Genomic DNA, 19057 nt, shown 5'->3' with positions numbered 1-19057 from the left:
GGGTGCACCACTGAGTCCCAGGCCACCCTTTTCCTAGGATTTCAAGTCCTAGGGTGACATACACAGCCATGAGACTGTTGTGTTCCTCAGTGCCTCTAGCCTTACAGCTTTCCTGGCTGGAGTCCTAAGTCCTTCCAGCGTTGCACGTTCTGTGGAAGACACGTGCTGTGGGCTCAGCGTATGGTTATTAGGAGATCAGTTCCTGTGCTAGACGGTTGGGATCTTTGCCCTTTGTTAATTCATGACCCAATAACTGAAATAAATGAAATAAACTAATAAATAAACTGAAATAAACTATTAGCCCAGGAGAAAGAGGGAGGAATGATACTTTTTAAGCATCTCCATGTACTGCTGTGTAACAGGTATTCCTTAACTCCCCTCACAACCATACAAGGTAGGGATAATTTTTATCCAGTTTTACAAATGAGGAAAGAGAGCCCCAGACAGGCAGAGGAACTTGTTCAAGATCACATAGCTAATATGGGGTGAAGCCGGGATTTGAACCCATAGCTTCTCTCCTTCTAAATATAGTCAGTGTTCAGGTGTTTCTTCAAATCCGGCTTTATTAGCGTTTGACGCAGATAATCAGCTGTCCTGTTTTTGTTTTGTTCAAGGCTGCAAGTACCTACCCACATTGGAAAAGGCCATCTACTTTACTGTAGCCACTGATTCCAATGCTAATCTCATCCTGAAACACACTCACAGACACTCCCAGAAATACTGTTTAAATCTGAGTAACCCCTGGCACAATTGAGTTGACCCATAAAATTGACCATCACAATGTGGAATGCTCAGGAAATGAAAATATGTGTACAGAATAACTCAGACAGGAATTGGAGGCATCTAGTGGGGTTTGGAGAAAACATTTACCACATTGTTTATATTACGTTAAGTATGGCAAGAATATTAACATATGAATCGTTAGGGAAAACCTAACAAATATATTTTATTATTTTTAACTTCTTTTTTTGTTTTAAAGATTATATTTATTTATTTGAGAGAGAGAGTGCAGCAGAGGGAGAGGGAGAAGCGGGCTCCCTGCTCAGCAAAGATGTGGGGCTCCATCCCAGGACCCTGGGATCGTGACCTGAGCTGAACTGACTGAGCCACCCAGGCACCCCTATTTTTAACTTCTTTGAACATAACTTTTTAAAAATATTTTTTATACTTGAAATGGCTGCACACAAATCCTCATCAATATTTTTTAATGCTGATCTCTTGAAAATCTTGATAGTTACTATTTAAGATAATGGTAGTCACCGTTAGGGTTAAGATAAAGATAGTTACCATTTGGGATAAATGATATTCACACAAATTCTCAAAGAAATCATTCTTGCTCAGTGTTACAGCAAATGGCAGAAGAGCTTACATGTTAGCTTATTGTTCCCTGGTGCATAGAAACACTTTCTTTCCCTTAACTGGAATACCGGTGATTCAGCCTCTCTAACGATTAAATTAACACATCAAGGGTATGATCCATTCTTTGCATCTAACCTGTTCCTCTTTCCTTGTTTCAATGGTAGATGCACCGTTGAAATTTCTTATGATAATGTAATTGGATTTCAAATCCCATTGAATTTTTCATGTAAATTATTTCAAAATTATTTTCACAAATGTTGCTCTACTCGTCTTAGTGATTCTTAGTCTTTTGTATTCAAACTAAAATATTAATTATACATTCTCAGTGAAGCATTTTTAACTTTGTTTTCCCAAAGTTGAATTTTTGCCTTGACCTTTTGCATAAACCTTGTTGAGTGCACTCTGGTGAATTTTGTGGGGACTTAGCGATTTTAGATTAAGTGGATTCAAGTGTCAGTTAATTGAGCCATTTCCTGAAGCTAATAGTTGCCTGTATGCAAATCTGCAAAGTGGAACTTATTTCTCTCTTTCACCCCTTTCCACCCCCCAAATTTTTTAGGTCTTCCTTTATGAGCTCCTAACTTCTTTAAAATTCTTCCTTTAGGTATCCAAGATAACTTTTTGTAAAACAACACAGAATTGTATTCTGATCCAATTTCTTCATAGTAACTGTGGTGCATGGGTTTAATTACGATTGCCATCCTGATAGGTTTAATATGAAATTCACATGTTTAGATAAGAGAATTAATTCTCTGTGAGCAAAGCGTTAGCTGAACCCCTTGATGGTGAGGAAGACACAGGTCCTGTTGTCCCAGTTTCTTCTCCCTGTCACAACACTCCTCACCTCACAAACCAGCACTGTGTTCCTTCTATACATACCTGTTCCAAACGTACCACGTGTGGGCTTTTATCACTTTATAAATATTTATTGTGCCTCCAATAGTTTATTTTGGTGCTGTTTTTGCAGAACAAATGGTATTTTCCCAAGTATTTCTTTCTTGGTGATACTAACAAGTGTTATTAATTGAGCATAGTTACTAATATTTATAGATTCATGAAGCCAGAATGAAAGAATTTTAAAACTCAGTGATCTCTTAGATTAGTCTATGAGTCACTTGACACATTGTCGACTATCTACTAATAGTGCTGTTCAAAAGCAGAACCTTTCCTGTTTTTTGCTCTTTTTGCCCCAGACTGCTGATAATCTTCCAGACTAGTGTAAAATGGCCAGGTCTGCAATTTTGTGAGGCACTGTGCCTGCACCTATTAACTGAACTCATAACTAAAGTCTTAAGCTGAGCTGATGCTGCTATGACCACCCACATGAAAGAATTTCGATCTTTATAAAATTTTGAACTTGCGGATGCATGAGCCTGTTCAAATCTTTTTCTTCATAAGAGAGGTGCTTTGGAGTGATGCCTGTCATAACTTTTTGTTGACATCATGGCTCCATTTAATACATGTTCTTAGCAAAGAAGACAGGCTGAAGAATTTGGTGGACAGACAAATCCAATTTGAGATATTCCTCATTACATTGCCAAATTGGTGACATATTTAGACTACTCTGCTTATCATGTATGAATCTTCTAATTTTCTAGCTTAAATCAGAGAGTGGTCCTTTATGGTAAGAAAACAAATACCTGTAAAATTTGAATAAATCTATAGATCAAGTAATTAAGGATACCATAAGATTTTAGAGTTTCAGAAAATTATCTGCATTTAAGTTGCACAACACTTAAAATTAAGCATAGGGTAGCAAAGTAAAAATATTTAAATATTGTATTTAATTAAATAACTGAAACTCCAAAATGATTTTGAAATATACATACTACTCACACTCATATGTAAGAAAAATCTTGAAAAACTAATATCTAGAAGGTATAAATGTATATAATGAATTAATGAATAATATTAACAAATTGATTCATAAAATTATGTTCAATATTATTTGGCTTTAGAAATATTATTTTTAGGGCGCCTGGGTGGCTCAGTCATTAAGCGTCTGCCTTCGGCTCAGGTCATGACCCCAAGGTCCTGGGATCGAGTCCCACATTGGGCTCCCTGCTCAGCGGGAAGCCTGCTTCTCCCTCTCCCTCTCCCCCTGCTTGTGTTCCCTCTCTCCTCGTCTCTCTGTCAAATAAATAGATAAAATCTTTAAAAAAAAAAAAAAAAAGAAATATTTTTAAAATCTAAAAATATACAATAATTTATTGTGAAGTCCTACCAGGAATTGGACTTTGGTCATTTCTATCTATCTCTATCTATCTCTATCTATCTATCTATCTATCTATCTATCTTCTATCATGTTCTATTAAATGATTTTTAAGATCAGATCATCATCATCATCAATATCTTCTATGTTAGTAGATAAAACTGTGACAAGTTAGAACAAGTTAATAGGAAGCTAGTTTTCTTGCCCATGTACATAAAACAACTTCACTGATAACAGGCCGTGACTGAGGCACTATTAAGTTAATTGAGGCCATTCGGTAGAAAGGTCGGAGGGAGGTGTACTACCATCCTACCAGTGTAGCAGCCGCCACCTTGGGGAACACAGTTACGTTTGGCATTTGTTACATTTGGAATGTCTATGGGGTCATTTGTAACTACGAGATATCCAACTTATCCCTATGTCATCAAAGCCAAGACTGTGAGTGCTCAGTACATGTTCAGTGGCTGGGGGTGAGACTGAGCAGCTGCATGGATGGTGGCAATGCTCTATGCGAAGTAGAGTTGGTTACTGGCACCTCCTGCAGGTGTGGGAAACCCATGCCCACCCATCCACTCACCGTGATTGTTTTTCCCTGCCCCAAACTCACCAATCCAGATAAAGTGTCCCGATGCTACACCAGTTCTACGGACCTCCCCCCGCCTCCAAATTCATAGTTTGAAATCTTAACCCCTAATGTGATGGTATTAGGAGGTGGGGCCTTTGGGAGGTGATTAGGTCATGAGGGTGGAGCCCTCATTAGTAGGATTAGTGCCCTTATAAAAAGACACAGGAGAGCTTGCTTTCTTTCTGTCTCTGCTCTCCACCATGTGAGGTCACAAGGTGATTGCCATCTGCAAAACCAGGAAGTGGGACCTCACCACACGTCGGATCTGCCAGGACCTTGACGTTGGACTTGCCAGTCTCTGGAACTGTGAGACATAAAGTTCTTTTGTTAAAGTCACCCACTCTGGTGTTTTTGTTACAGCAGCCTGAACTAAGATGCTGTCCCTGTAGGGAAGCCCAATGTCAGGACGCTTACCAACAAGGGGGCCTCAGCTCCAGGCACCAGTATAATTGGGAAAGTGACAAACAGCAGAATGTGTGTGAAGCTGACTGTGCTCTTTGAGCTTAGACACCCTTCTCTGCTTCTAAGAAGAAAAATGTCCCAGGTGCAGATGGTTGCAAAGGCATGATTAAACACCTGCTAATAACTAAGCTGCAGAGGTTGGAGCTCAGGCTTTTATGGGTTTGTATGAAGATAGATGAGTATAGCAATGAAGAGGCTTGGCTTTGGAATCAGGCTGATGTGAGTTCAAATCCAGTGTTGCCACTTGTTGGCCCTGTGACTTTAAGCAAAGTACTTAACTATATGGGTCTTGATGCTTCATCTATAAAAAATGAATAACACTGTCTACCTCATACAGCTGTGAGGATGGAATAGCATATATATGTGCTTAGCCTAGGACCTGGTAATGGGTACTCATTCAATACCCATTTCTGCTGCTGCTAATTCTGGTACGGTCATTAGTGGATTTTTCACACGAGGTTACGTTGTCTTACTGCTTAGTGGGCTGTGTTTCTTCCTCCTTTGTTTTTTTGGGGGGTATGGGAGCATTTCCATGAATATACCTGAAGTCCACAAGGGAAAGTGATTATATCTGGTGATGGCCAGCAGCAAGATTTCTATCACTATTTGTGTAAATATTTGCAAGGCAAAACAAAGATTTCAAGGAAATTTGATATAATTCAAGACCTCAAACAAAATTTTCAGAGAATTTAGGTTATGCCATAAAATTTCATCATGAATTGTTCAAAACATTTTTAAATCCTGCTAGTCTCCACGTTCCTTTGCAGGAAGCATATGTTAAATTCCATTTTCTGAACCTTCCTAACTGATTGATTCATAGAATGAGGTTTTTATTTTTTATTTTTTTATCCTTGATTCAAGAGGTGCTGAACTCATTTCTCAGAAGTTAAATATTTACTCTTACAAATGAAACCTGTTTCCAGGCTTGTTTTCTCATGTCATTTAGAAATCATACTTCAAATGGCACACAAGATCACCCCAAATCAAGCCTTGGGGTTCACCCAGGCTCCTACCATTAACACCAGGCTTGCTGGCTAGATAGGCAGTTAGATAGTGGACAGTGGGTTTCATGACACTTCTATTTGATGAGAGAAAAAAAAGACAAGTATTTGTATTGGTCTTTACTGTTTATAGAGTGTCTGCACATACTTCATCTCATTGATCCTAAGGACATCTAAAGCTTTCACATCTTACTTACAGATGAAGAAACCCAGTCTGCATGGTCAAGGGACCCGCACTAAGTCATCCTTCTCTTAAGGTGCTTCAGTGCACACTCTTTAAACTGTACCTTAAAAATAGGCTGTCCTGGGGCTTGGGAGAGAATGCTGCCAATGATTCCTTGCCCATGATCAGGAATAGCTGAGCTTTCCTGAAAATACAGCATGTCAGTGTGAGAAGGACCTGGGGGAACATAAAGCCAGTCACCTGGGAGCTGTCAAGGTATATGGCTATTGGGTGCTAGGTCCAGGATCAAAATCCAGGCTTTCTGATACCTAGTCTGGGATTCTTTCCACTAAATCTTTGCTACTGGCTTTAAATTCTGTCTTTTTCTTTATGGAGATGGGCTGCTATTTCACCCGTTCTTATTTATTATATACCTGGTTAGACTTTCCCCCGGGACAAAGCACATTACTTAAATTCTCCCTGACCTCCTGAAAGAGCATGTCTTCAACCGGGGCTGTTCTTCCTCCCCCCACAACCCTGCTGAGCTGAGAATTCTTTGGGGGCAGGAACTTGTAGCTGCCGCTGAAAATGATAAAACTTGAAGTGTTTAAATCATGGTAGGGCGATGGGTATTGAGGAGGGCATGTGTGTGGTGAGCACTGGGTGTTAGACTTAATGAATCGCTGAACACTGCATCAAGGACTAATTATGTACTATACAGTGGCTAACTGAACATAATAAAAAAATAAATCATGATGGGGCCCTTGAAAATGCATTTGATTACCTGTTGCTCATGGCGATTTTCTAGAGGTAGGTGGGTGGTGTGCGAATTTGAGCCAGTACCAGGGATTTCATATAACCCGTGCTCTGGTCCTCGAGATTGAAGATTGAGAGGAGGCACTGCCAGGGAGCCCTCTTCATTCCAGATCCTCTCATGCCTCCTTAAAATAACCAGCTGACAGCTGACCGTACATATGAAGAGAAAGATTCAACATTTCTTCACAAAAACTTTTAGTTTCAACTTCTGACATGCATATTGACAATAGCCAATTATTTGATCATATGTTAAATTTTAAGAAATGGATTTTAGGGGCGCCTGGGTGGTGCAGTTGGTTAGGTGGCCGACTCTTGGTTTCAACTCAGGTTGTGATCTCAGGGTCCTGGGATAGAGCCCTGCATTGAGCTCCACGCTCAGTGGGGAGTGTGCTTGAGATCCTCTCTCCCTCTGCCACTCCCCCTGGCTCTCTCCCTTCTCTCTCAAATAAATAAATAATCTTAAAAAAAAAAAGAAATGGATTTTAGTGACATGTCTTACTCCACCTTGGTCAGGTAGCTAAAAGTCCATTTTTGAATTGATATGGCATTGGCATTTTTCACTCCTGCATTGGATCCGAATGCTGCATCTCCGGAACAGAAGACCAGGAGAAGACCCAGTAATGTGGGATGAAATCAAGACAGACATCTATTTGGAAAACTCAGGCTCATCTCTCATTCCCCAAAGCTCCTCATCAAGGTTAAATAAGAAAAAAATTTGGCTTCCACTTTTCTATCTTGAACTCTTAAAACTATCCTGAACTATGTAATCATGTTTTCTTGATAATGCTGGGCCAACTGCAGATCAGGTGTCTCTGCTTTACCTGGCCTGACTGCCTGTAATAATCAAGTTCAACACTTACTTGTCAGGTTTCCCCTTGCCTTTGTTTCGATAGAGTGGTTTCGATAGAGTTTCAGAAAGCTTATAAAGGCCCAGCCATAAATAAAATAAGATTGCACACAGGGGCTTGGAAAATGCAACATTCACGAAGCCCCAGATGCAGAGCAGAGGGAATTGGGAGTGAAATATTTAATTACTTCATCATTGAAAACTAATTACCAATTGGGGAGTGTTTTCATTTGTGGAACGTAGATTGATTAGCAGGATCCTCGAAGTTTTAGTTTACTTACTACTGATTGCATCTTTCAAAGAAGAAAAATGGGTTAGTTTTAACAAGCTTGAGTCAGACGGCAGACAAGCAGGGTTACCGAAGAGGGATTGCCCAGGATTAGTGTTATTCAATAGGCAAAGGGGTATTGAGTTCAGATTTTTTTCCTGATAGACTATTAGAGATAAATCTTACGTTTGGGATTTACTCTTTGGTAATAGGCAAGGTTGTATTTTTCATTCAGGAAGTTAATTTGTTTGTTCCACAAAATGTTTCAATCAATGTTATACCCGTTCAGTGACCTGGCGCCCTGAGGCAAAGTTTTGTCCCAGATACCGGACACAGATATATTGTTTAAAGTCCAAGTTTGGAAAATTAAGTCCACTGAAATATAAAGGCTGTGGCTCATGATGGAGCATTATGAGCCACAGGAGTCAGGTTCTGAGGGGCAGAACTTGGTGGGGAGACTGTTGGCGGGCGGAGGGGCACTGTTTGGCTTCCATATTCCCAGGCTGGCTTCTCTTCAAGATAGCTCCAGATCACACTGGGGTTCAGTCCCCTTATCCTCCCTTGTCTTAGCCCTTGTCAACTCTACTCTCCAGAAGGAATCTGCTATTAGTCACTTGCCCTTGAGAATGCACCCTGATCTCTCCTTAAGGTAGAAAATGATTTCAGTATCCAGTCACCAGGTGGGCTGTAGCCCTTGAGAGGATGCTGTGCAGGCAGACACATCCCTCTGCTGGGGTGGAGGTTCTTGCTGGGTAACAGTAAGAGGTATTCTGACACAGGGGAAGAAGGCTGGGAAAGAGGCAGGATACCTGGCTTCCAGTTCTGATTCTACCACTTACCACAAATCCTCGGGTCTATTAATGGGTGGTTTGAGTTCACTCCTCCCATATGAGGATTCCATGAAATAGGGAATGTGGGAGGGCATTGAAAGCCTTAAAGTATTGTTCAGATTAAAATAATTCTTTCAGTTGCATTGGCTACTAAGATCGATCATTTGGATGCTGCAAGTGGTGACGCAGACAAGGCATATCCCGTCCTGCCTAATTTCGCTCCATACTGGAGTTGGCGTTTCTATTTTGAGATGGAGACAAAGTGGTAAACTCTAGTTGGTGAGCCAGAATGGCCTTTCTCTGGGTGGGTGTATTCTCCTCTAGGGTTTCAGGCTGTGGCAAAACTTCCCAGAACAGTGAGAGCGACTCTGATCGGGGTGCTTGGTCTGGTGGCAAGGACAAGAAGGATTCGGAAACTCCTTGCCTCTCACGCCTCCTGCCTGGTGGGAAGCTCACCGCTCACCTGGCTTGCTGGGTTTCCCAGGGTTGGCTAGGGCTGACCCCAGTCTGGGCCATGACCTTCCTCTAACATGATAGGAATGAGCTGTGTGTGATGAATGCACAAGCAGATTCACTATTGTCCTGAGGAAGGAATTTAGACGTGAGGGTTTCACACATTATTTAGATTGTGACTTTTTAGGAATGACTTAAAAATTGCTGGGAGTCCAATTAAGGGGCTCCAGAGGGACAACTGTGGAGGAGCAGATGGGGTGAAGGTACTGAATCACTCAGGACTATGTTGCTCCATGACTGTGACCCCTCAGACAAGGTGAAGATTTCTGCCTGTCATTCTCGGGCAATGCGAACATTAAAATGTTTAAGGGAGATAAAACCACAGGACAAATGATAAAAACCAGAAATTTTGGAAATCAAAGCCTTAAAGAATCAAGGGAATAGAAGGAAGACAGACTTTACATTTAGAATGATAAGGCACATAATGTTGGAATACTTAAAAATTATTACAAAAATAGAAGAGACAAAAGCAGTTTAAAAAGTTAAAGGCAATAATGGAAAAGTTAAGAAATGTTGGCAAAACAAAAAGACATAAACAAATATAAAGAGATTTAGAGAAACAACAGCATAAAAAGTAAAACTGAAAAACTGAGTGGCCAAAGGAAAAAGTGAAAACTCAGTAAGTAAATGTTTAGATAAAAGTTAAAAGCATGTGAAGAAACGTCAGAAGTCAAATAATATGCTGATGATTGAAAATAGTTACCTAGAAACAAGTGAAAAAGAGGCAAGATACGAACTTTTTAGAAAGTGACAAATGCCTAAGGTGGCAAAAAAAAGTGACAAACTTGCCTCCATTTCCAAAATTCAAATACAGAGGCAATCAGATTTTCTGTTTTAGTAGTAAAGGGCCCACAAATTCTGGCAAAATCCTGAGTGCTTATCTTCTGGATGTTTGTAGCACTGTGTAAAGGGGGTTCTTCAGTACAATTCCTTTGGGACCTTGGAGATCAGGGAGCATTGCCCCCTCCTCCATATTGGATATAGAAATTTCAAATGTCTATAGATATCTAGAATATTCTATAGATATACAGAATTTAGATATTCAGATTTTCATAGGCATCTGTAAAAATATCAGTAGAGCCTCACAGATGATTGCCCCTTGCTGCCCTGTTGTAGAGAAATTAGGGGCCCATGTGGAGGTGGGGGTAGAGACACATGGTCCTGAGCCCCCAGCTCCAGAAAGCCTAAGGCATCGTGATGATGCTCTCAGTCCTTGAGGGTTTAGTATTTGCCTGGTTGCACAGCTAGACAACTTAGAGAATTATTTCGTGTAGTTCTTGGAACATTATGAGAATGGTCTTGTTAAGATTACAGTTTTGCAGGTAAGGCGATTTAGCTCTTTCCGTTCAAGAATTTTTTTTTTTTTTAAGATTTTTATTTATTTATTGAGAGAGATAGTGATAGAGAGAGAGCATGAGAGGGGGAGGGTCAGAGGGAGAAGCAGACTCCCCGCTGAGCAGGGAGCCCGATGCGGGACCCGATCCCGGGACTCCAGGATCGTGACCTGAGTCGAAGGCAGTCGCTTAACCAACTGAGCCACCCAGGCGCCCCTCTCCGTTCAAGAATTTTTTTTTTTTAAGATTTTTATTTATTTATTGAGAGAGATAGTGATAGAGAGAGAGCATGAGAGGGGGAGAGGCAGAGGGAGAGGCAGACTCCCCGCCGAGCAGGGAGCCCGATGTGGGACCCGATCCCGGGACTCCAGGATCGTGACCTGAGCCGAAGGCAGTCGCTTAACCGACTGAGCCACCCAGGCGCCCCTCTCCGTTCAAGAATTTATCTGCGGTCCCCAGCTTGCAAGTGTTGGAGCCGGCACTGCGGTCCAGACCCCTGACGTCCAGAGTGCTGCCGGCCTCCTGTCCGTCTGCACTGCCACCGGGGGCTCAGACTGTCCCCTGTCCCCAGAGAGTAAGACCACTTTCTTTGAAGGCAGCAGTTCGTGTTGCTTTTCTCTTTAATCACCAGCCCTGAGTGGACGGTAACACATGCACTTGTCAAAGGCTATTATGACATATCGGCTGGTGGTGACATGTTGATGGGTTTGCTGGACGCCCATTGCCTGTGCTGGCTGACTCCAAGGGCAGGGGCAGGTTTTTCTAACATTCTCCCTGGATCACCTTGAGGGTGGCACCCCACAGGGCCAGCTTTTCAGTAAATGAATGGGTGATTTGATTCTGCATTTCTAATTAGGCCAGAGGGACAAAGCAAAGACATTTTGGATGGTAGAAAGACTGTGTCAGCCCCATTTCTTCCTTTTCTGCCTTATTCAGCCATTCCTTGGAGAGCACAGGGAAGACATCTGTACTGGGACCTCTGCATCCTATGGGGTGAACGGGGGCTGAGCTCTTTATAAGAGTTGCGCTCCCAGAACAATGGGGTGGGCGACACCCACTGTGGTATGAGACATGGGGTGTCCCGAATGGCACTGAGGCCCAGAAACCTTCCTCCTTCCTGGCCTTCTCACCACAAGAATCCCTCCTCTGGTCAAGGTCTTGTGTCTGAGAAACTGCTGATAATAACCAAACATGCAGTCAGGAAGGAGACGCATTAACTTACTAGAAGCTTTTGACATTTGACACTGCGTGGTTCATGACATGATAGCAGAGCCCGGATTGTTGGGAACTAAGGTGTTGAATGTGGGGGTGGGTGAGAGGAGAAGAGGTCCTGCCAGTGGAGGAGTCGTTACCTGCCTGCTGGGTGGGTTGTGTGGACAGTGCCATCTCCCGTGGACCACAGGGCTCTATTTTGTCTATCCCTATATTCCCCAGCATCTGGTTCAGGGCCTGACATGGAAAAGGTGCTCCCTAAGTTGAGAGGGCATTCTACCTGTGGAATGAACGAAGGAGGAAACAGGCAGGCTGGTCCCTGACTCTGTCATTATAGGGAGTGACCGTGAAAGGATCACTGGGGAGACTGAGTCAGAAATGAGAAAACAGAGCAAGAGTTTGCTGAATACATAGTGCAGGGTGTGGTGGAGGATGCACACTTGAATCAGACCCCACCCCGCTCTTAGCTTCCTGGGCAGCTGGGGAGATGTGTTACATGGTAAGCAGGGAGTATGGTTTAAAAACATATAGAAGGAAGGGAAAAATGAAGGACGGGAATCGGAGGGGGAGACGAACCATGAGAGACTATGGACTCTGAGAAACAAACTGAGGGTTCTAGAGGGGAGTGGGGTGGGGGGATGGTTTGGCCTGGTGATGGGTATTAAAGAGGGCACGTTCTGCATGGAGCACTGGGTGTTACACGCAAACAATGAATCATGGAACACTACATCAAAAACTAATGATGTAATGTATGGTGATTAACATAACATAATAATATAAAAAAGAAAAAAATATATATGTTTTTACATCACCAGTAATGGGACGAATAGATATCATATGCTTCCTGATCTGATGCCCCGAGAAGGACACATCATCACTTCTGTGGTATGCTGGCCAAAAATGCATAACCTGAATCTAATCAGGGGAAAACACCAGAAAAGCCGAAACTCGGTTGCCTTAAAAAATGTTAAGGTCAGGCAAATGTGATCTTGGATGGGATCTGGGGAAAAAAATTAAAAAAAAAAAACAACAACCCCACAAACTCTTCTTATTAAGGGTACCACAAGATAATTAGCCAAATGTGAATATGATCTGTAGATTAGGTAATAATACCATACCAGTGTTAATTTCTGATTGTAATAATTATATTGCGGTTGTATAAGGGAATGTCCTTGTTTATAGGAAATGTACAGAGGTATTTAGACATTAGGGGGCCTCATGTCTGTAACTTAACTCTCAAAGGGTTTAGAAAAATGTAAATATGTGTATGTATTTTGGGGGGAGGGAGAATGATGAAGCAAATGTGCTGAAGTGTTAACATTTGGGGAATCTAGGTGAAAAATATTTTGGAAATTTTTTGTATTATTCTTGCAACTTTTCCATTAGTCCGAAGTTGTTTCAAGACAGAGTTTAAAAATGCATGCATACGTGTGTATATTCCGGCATGTATGAGAAGCTGTATAGCATAGTGGTTAGGGACTCAGGCTTGGAGCCAGGTTTCCTGGGTCCAAAGCTGGCTGTGCTATTTGTTATGTAAGCAATCTGAGCCTGAATAATACAAGACAACACTGGTGACTGCATTGGTTGGTTGTGAGAATTAAATGAATGAAAACCTGTGACAAGCTTAGAATAGTGAAAGCACATGGCAAGTGTGCAAAAAATGTCAGCTCTTATAATACAAAATAGAGCAGCCCATAACTACTAATAATTATTTGGTTATAGGGCATGTGGTCTATATACATTTGTTGACCTACTGACCATAGGAACATAACACTTTGGAGTTTACAAATAATTTTCATATTTAATTTTTACGATTATCCCATAAAGCCTAACAGCAAGACATATTGCCCCCATTATATTGATCTGCAAATTGAGGCCAAGAAAAGGCCAGAAACATACCCTAAGTCCCCAACAACTGATCATTGGCACAACCTGGAGCTGATCCCAGCTGTCCTGACGACTAATCCTGGAGGAGATTCTCTTCTGCAGGTGATACCAACATCACACTCTGTCACTTTGCCTCTTATACTCTGTGAGTGAGGAATTTCCAGGAACAAAGTGCCTTCAAGGGGCCTTCCGTCATCCACGTAGTTACCCATTGTCAACTGTTGTCATATGTGTGTGTGTGTGTGTATGTGTGTGAGCATGGATTCTCCCAGCAATTACTGACTGGTTCCTCGAACCAGACTCCAGAATAGACGTGGCAGTCACTAATCCTGAGGCTGAAAAGCCTTCTGCTAGCTGCCTTCTGAGAGGCCTCGGTATACCATGTTGGGGGAATCTCCATCTGAAGGTCACGTGCTCTGCCATGTCACAGTGTGTGACCGTGTGAGTTATAGCCAGCCCCCGGGCATTCTGGAGCTGTAGACTCCATTTGGAAGGAGCCTTAAAGTCCCCTGGAATTCACTCATTACCTGTTTTCTAAGCAAACAAAGACACTCAACTAAAAACTGAAATCAAAAAAGCAACTGAGGAGGGGCGCCTGGGTGGCTTAGTCGTTGGGTGTCTGCCTTAGGCTTGGGTCGTGATCCCAGGGTCCTGGGATCGAGCCCCGCATCAGGCTCCCTGCTCTGCGGGAAGCCTGCTTCTCCCTCTCCCTCTCCCCCTGCTTGTGTTCCCTCTCTGGCTCTCTCTCTGTCAAATAAATTAAAAAAAAAAAAAAAAAAAAAAGCAACTGAGGAGTTTTCTCAGAAATAGCCCTCCTCTGCACTTCAGAGAACCTAGGAACTGGATTCCTGCCTCCATGGGTCTTAGGATCTTCAGTGGGGCCTCAGCTGGACAGATGTTAATTACTATAAACCAATCTCTGGCAGCCTCGGGTGCAAAGGGCAGCACCTCTCAACTTCCCTGCATTTGCTCACTATTTATAATTTGCACAGCTTTGTATTAGGTATTTCTGTGAATTCTTGCAACAAGCACTTCCTACCGAGTAGATGATAACACGAGGGGCTCATAGGGGCTAAGAAACAGCCCATGGGCCAGAACCCTGGTCTTAAGTAAGTGCTACTTACTTATGCTGGCTCTCCTTACCTTCCTGTTTTGGAAATTATTTTATTTTATTGACATTGCTACTTTTTTTTTTTTAAAAGATTTATTTATTTGAGAGAGAGAGAGAGGGAGAGGAGAGGGAAAAAGAGAATCCTCAAGCAGACTCTCCACTGGGTGCGGAGCACGATGCAGGGCTTGATCCCATGACCCTGAGATCACGACCTGAGCCAAAACCAAGAGTCAGACGTTCAACCATTCAACCGAGTGAGCCACACAGGTGTCCTGATAGTGCTACTTATTAATGATCCTCCTGTTTATTTACCACCACTCATTCATTGCAGCCTGCCTCATCTGGCCATCTTTTCAAGCATTTCTGGGTTTTCTCACCAGCTGTGCATCTGGAAGTGCCTCAGGGGACATGGAGCCCCTCGACTCATTGCTTGAAAAGAAGGAAAAGTGTGAGAATAACTGTGTTGCCGGAAATGCATGATAGAGCCCAGTAGAAGTGGAGCTGAATGTCAGCTCTGGCTTGAAGTTTCTGCATATGAGTCTTCTCCATATACATGTCTAATTAAGAGCTGAAAATATCTTCATCCATTCATTTACAGTGAACATCACCGAGGGTCCAGGTGCTACGGTTTCCCTTCCTACCTCCTCACAGAGGTGAGGCTCCACATTTTAAGCCAATCAGTATTAGGATGGAGGTTAAAGACTTGAGTTCTAGGCCTTTCTTCACCATGACCTTTCAGATCTGTGAATTGCAATGGAGTTCATCTGTTATTTGCACTTCCTACCCTATTATAAAAAGAAAATAAAATGTATTTGGAAGTCTTTGTGGATTGCAGTGTTCCTCAAATGTAATATGGTTTTATGGTGATGGTAATGCCAAAGATAATAGAAACTGCTTCTGGAGAATTGCTACTTCTGTCATGCTTCCTAAGCCCTCATACGTGAGGAATATAAGTTCAGTGAGTAGAATAATAAATAGGTTCTGTGTAAGTATGTGAATGAATGAATTGAAAAGGGTTGTAAATTACCATTGTACAGTGTTTCTATTGAATCACAAAGTTTACTCCCATAAACATTTCATTATCAGAGACTAAAATGACATGTGTTTATGTTCTTACAGCTAACATACAGAAAGCCTTCTACTTATCCTTTAAAATTCGGCTCAGCGGTCACCTCCTCTAGGAAGTCTTCTTGGACTCACTGATCCTCCTCCACCAGGTGGGATAAAATGGCCCTTCTCTGCTGCTATAATACGTGGGCCTATTTCTACCGCATGTATCATGCTGTATTTACCTGTGCTCTCGCCCTCGGGATTCGGTCTTATTCATCTTTGCATCCTGAATGTCCAGTGCAATTCCTGACGTGTTATTTTTGCCTTCGGAAATGTTTTCTGAATGAATGGCCAAACGTTTACCACTTCTAACAAGGCGTGGCTTGTAAACACAGTAGGGATTGAGGTCAAGGAAATGTGGTTCACTTTTTGCCATAAAGTGCTTACATATTGCACGCGAGAACCCAGTGCCTCATGATTTTTTAACCTCTTATGTGATGATCCCCACAAAAACCCCTTGGGATAGAAAGGACTATAATGACCTTGGTAGTTTTGAGCAGCTTCATATTTTCTTTACATCAAGCTTGGCCTCTTTTCATTATAAAAGAGATGGCTGAGTTCATGTAAGGCAGGAAGAATCAGAAGATGTCTGCTTCTCCCAGAAAGTCTTCCAAACTCCTGCCTAGCCTGCAGGGGTTCCCACCAGTGTAGGCAACATGAGGAATCGGTACGATACGGACATATTTGTACATTTTAAAAAAGATTAAATGTGATATAGTACTGGAACTGAGCATGGGAGTTTAAGGCCCTGGGTATTATGCTTTCCCTTGCTATAGGGGATGGAAAGAATATTGTTTCTCCTTAAAATGATTTATTTAAATGGGTAGACTAGAATTCTACTTAAAACCCAGTATCTGAATGCACCTGTTTAAGTCAGCTTCTTGTTCTCCCAGGTATTTAGGCATTGAATTTTCCCCATTAGGGAAGTGATTGACACCGTGGTCCTTACAATAACACATGATTATAACTCTGCAAATGGCAATTACATTCAATGGAAACCAGATGTTGCATGGAATTTGACTCTGTTGGTTTCTTGGTGAAGTAGATGAATTTGTAAAGTAGAAAACCACAATCATTACTCAGATGGACTATACATGAATTAATGACATAATATCTAAATCATATATGGTTGAAAATAATGATTAACTTAAACTATCAAGATAAGCTAATGAAAAACAGACTCTTAAAATATTAAAGCTATGTTTTCTTCAATATATATTTTATCAGCATGCTAATAACAAAACCAGACTTGTTTGCATGTCTCTTCAGCCCCAAGGAAGAAGAAAATATCTAAAAAGAAGAGCCTCTCAGTAAACAGTAAGGAGAAAGTGAACAATCATGAGAGTTTTTCTTGGCTGGTGTGAATTTTTAGAGTGTCTGAAATCAATCTTTAAAAAATATATTGTTGTTAAGGACAGCTAACAATGTTTTATGCTGAATCACACAGAGAGAGTATATTTCGAAGGACACATTTGGCGTGCAAAGCATGACCTCTCAAGCAAAACTTCTTTTCCTGTCCCATCTCTCTGTGGTGCCTGTGTGCAAATGTGTGTGCACACACACACGTGCGTGCATACACCGTCCCCCCCACCCCCCGCCGCCCCCCACGCACCAGTGATGCCTCAGGCCAGGAAGGCAAATCAGCATTATCTTCAAACCCGCACTGTCCCTTGAAAAGCTCACCCTTCAGTTAGCAAACCTCCTAAGTGGTTAAGTTTGCAAACCTTGGCCCATCATTTCCACTGTCATGAATTCTCAATGACATCATCACTGTAAAATTAGGAACTCTCTTTCTTTTCCTGCAGATGTGAAAGTTTGACATTGCATTCCATGGTCCCGTGCCACATTTCATCAGCGTTTTTCCTTTGCTTTCTCCAAAGCCTGTGGCCGCATGTGGCGTGTGGATTGCAGTGCTGTTTGGGATCTCGTATCAAATGCTGCTACCTAATCCCAGGCGGCCTTCCACAAGCCCACACCTGCAGCTCATTGAGTCCTCCTGGAGTACAAAGGGCTGATTTACAGCGCGAAGGATCCAGGCACTCGTTGCAGCTGGGGCTCCAGCAGGAAAAGGAAGTTGTTCATCATCTTGTGTGCATTTCATTAACAATAGTGTACCCGATATGTAGCTTATAGAATAATTTCAAATCACTGACAGAGAGCATTATGGCATTTAAAGGCACTACTAGGAAAAATACTTCGGGATGGGCAAATTACACCTGAGCGTGAGGTTTCTATGCGACCCTCTGGAACTGTGCACCCTGATTTATACCAGGTGGGTTGACCTTGCGATATTTTCTGATTTGTTGGGCATTTTCTCATTTCTCATTTCTTTTCCTTTGTCTCTGAAGCAGCCCTGGGGTAGACTTGGGATATCCTTAGCTTTCTGTGCTTTTCACGTGTTAGCAACCAAGAGCTTCGTATGACCTGGGCTAAGCATGGTGTCTCGAAACCAAGCGCCTGAGGAAATGTCTGTCACTGGCGCCCTGGGAGTGCCACAACAAGATGTGACGGCATGTCGCTTTCTCCTTTAAGTCTCAACAGTCAAAGAAATGAAGGAGTCCCAGTGAGACCCTGAGATCCCAGGGTCCTGGCTCACCGGGACTCTAGGGAATTAAAAAAAAAAAAAAAAAGGAAGATGCTCATATTTTCTTCTGCCTTATTGGGCTGCCGTGCGTCCATTTTACTATTGACTTACTTCTACCCAAAAAGAGGCCTGGTGGTGGAAATGCCGTGAAGGTGGTGATGATGATGAGCTCAGATGAAGGAGACAGAGAAGTGAGGGGCAGGAAGAAGCCCACCGTCCCCCCTGCTAAGGTTCCCACAGCCCTCCGTGGCCTGCTGGGCCCGTCTCCTCTGGGGCCAGCACAGCCTCCAGTCAGAGGCCTCGCCTATTCACTGGGAAGGCTCTGCCTTTCCAGATCTTTTCTGGGAGTGTCTTGCAGGTCCCAGTTGAAGGATTTTTCTGAGGAAGTAGAAAGCCTTAGAACCTCAAAACAAAAAGGCCTCAGGAGCACTGTCCCTTTCGGGGTTTGGGGCCAAGCCCCATGTAGGGAGGACGGCAGCACTGCACGGAGCGAAAATATCAGGGCTTCTGACTCGTTTGTCGTGGACATTTTAACGGCAACTTTTTTTTTTATATAAAGAGGGACAAAATCAATAAAAATCGCCATTCTCAGGGGAAAGGGAGCAGGGGAGGAAAAGCAAATTTCTTTTCACTTTGTAATGGTAAACAAACTCGGCTCAGAGCAGTATCTGATGTGCTTGCATGAAGCCTGGTTTCCAGTTTCTCTTGATGTGTCAAATGTAT

The 19057-nt window shown here is 42.4% G+C and overlaps 1 long non-coding RNA gene across 1 annotated transcript in view; it reads left to right on the top strand.

Moving 5' to 3' along the window:
* The window catches only part of LOC123850850 (uncharacterized), a 113062-nt gene extending 94705 nt beyond the window's left edge, over positions 1–18357 (top strand). Inside the window, exons 3-4 of the long non-coding RNA XR_008506829.2 lie at positions 15760–15857; positions 17556–18357. This is a non-coding gene — a long non-coding RNA (uncharacterized LOC123850850). The remainder of the gene's footprint in view (positions 1–15759; positions 15858–17555) is intronic.
* Positions 18358–19057: the final 700 nt, after the last annotated feature.

This window comes from Mirounga angustirostris, unplaced genomic scaffold (assembly GCF_029215605.1).
Source record: "Mirounga angustirostris isolate CCGP_5_RB_7025 unplaced genomic scaffold, mMirAng1.0.hap1 SCAF_10, whole genome shotgun sequence".
Taxonomy (NCBI): Eukaryota; Metazoa; Chordata; class Mammalia; order Carnivora; family Phocidae; genus Mirounga; species Mirounga angustirostris.
This window is presented reverse-complemented; position numbering and strand designations above follow the sequence as displayed.